Here is a 3,209-nt window from a genome sequence, read left to right as displayed (position 1 = left end):
GTGGCAAACGCATTTGGCAAATTTTGTCGGCATGATAATCATTATCCAAAACATAACATTTTTCAATTTTTGAAGTTGACCCATTGGATATTACTAAAAAGTACTGAGTCTAATCCTATTGAAGGAGCAGAAAATGTTTTTACGGATGGATCCAGCAATGGGAAGGCTTCTTATTTGGGATCTAAGAGGAAAGTCATTCAAACTTTGTATACATCAGCCCAAAAAGCAGAATTGGGAGCTGTAATTGAAGTAATAGCAAACTTTAAAAAATCTGTGAATATAATTTCTGATTCTGTATATGTTGTTCATTCTACCCATCTAATTGAATGTGCCCAATTGCGTTTTAACCCAATCAACTAATGGAATTATTTACTCAATTACAGATAAAAATTAGAAAAAGAACATGTCCCTTTTACATTACGCATGTTAGGGCTCATACCGCTCTCCCAGGGCGTCTCACGGCAGGTAATCAATCTGCAGATCGGTGAGTAGCTACAGTTCTAGCTGATGCTCAACACTTCCACACACTGGCACACTGAAAGGCAGCAGGGCTTCAGAAAAAATATGACTTGGAAAGAAGCTAAAAAGACTGTTCAGAATTGTCCGACTTGTCAGCCGGTCCATTCTCCTCCCAACTCAGGGGGTGAAACCCCCGGGAATTGGAACCAAATACTTTGTGGCAAATGGACGTCACTCATGCGTCATCGTTTGGGAAATTAGCATATATACATGTTTGCGTGGATACTCTTTGTCACTTTGTCTGGGCTACATGTCAGACTGGTGAATCATCTGCTGTGTCAAAAGACATCTTATACACTGTTTTGCTGTTATGGATATTCCAACCTCCATAAAAACTGATAACGCCCCAGGATATATGGGTCAATCTTCAACAGTATTTTTTACTCCATGGAAGATCACACATATTACAGGTATTCCACATAACTCTCAAGGACAGGCTATAGTGGAGAAAATCAATCTTTCCCTTAAACAGCAACTACGAAAACTACGAGGAGGGACGGGGAATGCAGAACCCTACAATGCGGTTAAACCTAGCATCGCTGGCTTTGAATTTAAGCCTGCAAATGGGACGGCAATTAACAGCGGCTGAACAACATTTGATAAAGCAACCCAAGGACGAGAACTTAAGGCAATTAATCTGGTGTCGAGATCCACTCACAAAAAATTGGGAAAGAGGTAATGTTATAACACGGGGCAGAGGATTTGCTTGTGTTTCTTCAGGTCCAAATCAGCAACCGGCGTGGGTACCATCCAGACATTTAAAGCCTTATTACGAGCCAGCTACCAAAAAAGAGACTTGCAGAGGGCTCCCCAGTCACAAAAATGGCGAGACTAACACTGAGGCAAAGTACTATTCCCACGAGGAGAACACGCCAAGCATCGCACTTGGGTCAAATCGAGAAGCTTTCGCAGATGGCTGAGGAGCCTGTTATGTGAGTAACTAACTTGATAGCGTGCTGGCAGTTATCACCATTACAGTGAGTGTTTTTGGAATTGGGGTAGAAGTAAAAGGAAGTTTCACATACTGGGCATGCATTCTTTCCCTCCTTTGTTGCATATGATCTCTGGCCTTAGTATTCTCTATAATAGTCTAGGAAATAAAATAACAATGTTTCGGCCATCAAAACCTAAATATAGATAAGGTAAAGAATGGTCCCCTAAGTTAAAAACATTAATCTGGGAGGATTTGTGGTGATTGAGGCTGAGCTGCTGCACAATAATTCCTACGGGATTATTATTAATTATTGGTTCCCTAAGGGGATACTTAGCATTGATTGCACCAGGCAGGCCTCTTGCAGTAACACGGAATTCAGATGATGGATAAAGAACTACAGTTATTCAGAATTTATACATACTGAGATTAACAACTCTATTGTCTGGAGAAACGGGAGATTAGTAGGACCACAACCAAAAATTGTACGGCCAATGATAAGAGCTGAATAAAAAAATTTTTTTTTAAATACCTATGGCCCTAAAACAATAAAAGTCTGGGAAGGAAAATATAATAAACGATCAGGCCCTAATTCTTATTTATTAGAATTTACAAAGAATAAAAGCTCTTTAGATTCAGAACTGTGTTAGACCCCCCATATCTTGCGGTGATGGGAGAGTTACAGATCGACTTTATTAACTCTAAAAGTGTAATAAGATTGAACATAATTGGGAAAGAATAAAACATCACCTGAAAGGACATGTTGGAAACCTATCACTGGATATGAAAAAATTAAAAGAACAAGTTTTTAAAGCTTCTCAAGCACATCTAACTTTGATTTCAGAATCCGAGCTGCTGGTGGATTGGCAGCCCTAGATCCAGTGATGTGAGCAAACACACTTGGAGGATCTATGACTGCCAATTGTGTTCTTGATGTGTCTTGTTTCTCTTTGTGTAGTCTGCAGGTGCAGCTCCTAAATCCTCCGAGGAACAGTTCACCAAGATAAAGCTGTGCTTGTTTACCTAGCTTTGTTAAAACAAGGAAATGTTGAGAAATGCTAAGTGTATGATTGCTGAGAAATGCTGAGTGCATGATAAATATATTGTTTGCTGAGAAGAACAATGGCAAGGAAAACCTAGCCCTCCCCAGCCCCCCAAGTAGAAAACTACATTATTGGACATTCTAAAGTGGCAGGACAAGATATAAATATCATACACCTGTGAAAACAATTCTTTAAGTGCGAAACATCTGACCTGCTCCCGTGGCTCCCTCGTGGAGAATGCTTTTTAGTTTGTCTGTGATCGGTGGTAAGCCGGCACCAGGCAATCATCCAGGTGCCCTTACACTGCATAGCTGTGTATGAGTACTTATTTCATCTGTCGACCAGGGTCCAGATGAGGAGGAGATTCTGCGAATCACGTGGTGGAGGGAAAGCTGTGTTTCCTGGGACGTCAGCTAAAGCGCCAGTGACCACACCCCCTGGGTCAACCCACAAACCTCCCCCCGCCCATCAGTGTTGAACTGTGTCGAGGAAGTAGCGAGAAACAAAGAATGTGGGAAGGAAGGCTGCCAGTCAAGGAGAAGATTGGCTTCTCAGAGGGTGGGAGGGGCTCTGTCTTGGCTCATCTTCATTTCACCAGAGATTAACCTAAAAAGACTTCATGAGGCCGGGCGCGGTGGCTCACGCCTGTAATCCCAGCACTTTGGGAGGCCGAGGCGGGTGGATCACGAGGTCAAGAGATTGAGACCATCCTGGTC

General features: G+C 42.1%; 2 protein-coding genes across 2 annotated transcripts in view; both read right to left on the bottom strand.

The window, feature by feature from the left end:
• Window positions 1-2,903, bottom strand: part of UCMA (upper zone of growth plate and cartilage matrix associated) — a 64,152-nt gene extending 61,249 nt beyond the window's left edge. The window contains exon 1 of the mRNA XM_017529853.2: window positions 2,705-2,903. The gene's annotated coding sequence lies outside the window, so the exon portion shown is untranslated. The remainder of the gene's footprint in view (window positions 1-2,704) is intronic.
• PHYH (phytanoyl-CoA 2-hydroxylase) overlaps window positions 1-3,209 on the bottom strand; it is a 50,679-nt gene that overhangs the window by 13,488 nt on the left and 33,982 nt on the right. The gene's annotated exons all lie outside the window — the stretch shown is intronic.

The sequence above is a fragment of the Cebus imitator genome, unplaced genomic scaffold (assembly GCF_001604975.1).
Source record: "Cebus imitator isolate Cc_AM_T3 unplaced genomic scaffold, Cebus_imitator-1.0 Scaffold61, whole genome shotgun sequence".
NCBI classification, from domain to species: domain Eukaryota; kingdom Metazoa; phylum Chordata; class Mammalia; order Primates; family Cebidae; genus Cebus; species Cebus imitator.
The sequence above is the reverse complement of the archived record's forward strand: the minus strand, read 5'-3'. Positions and strand labels throughout refer to the sequence as shown.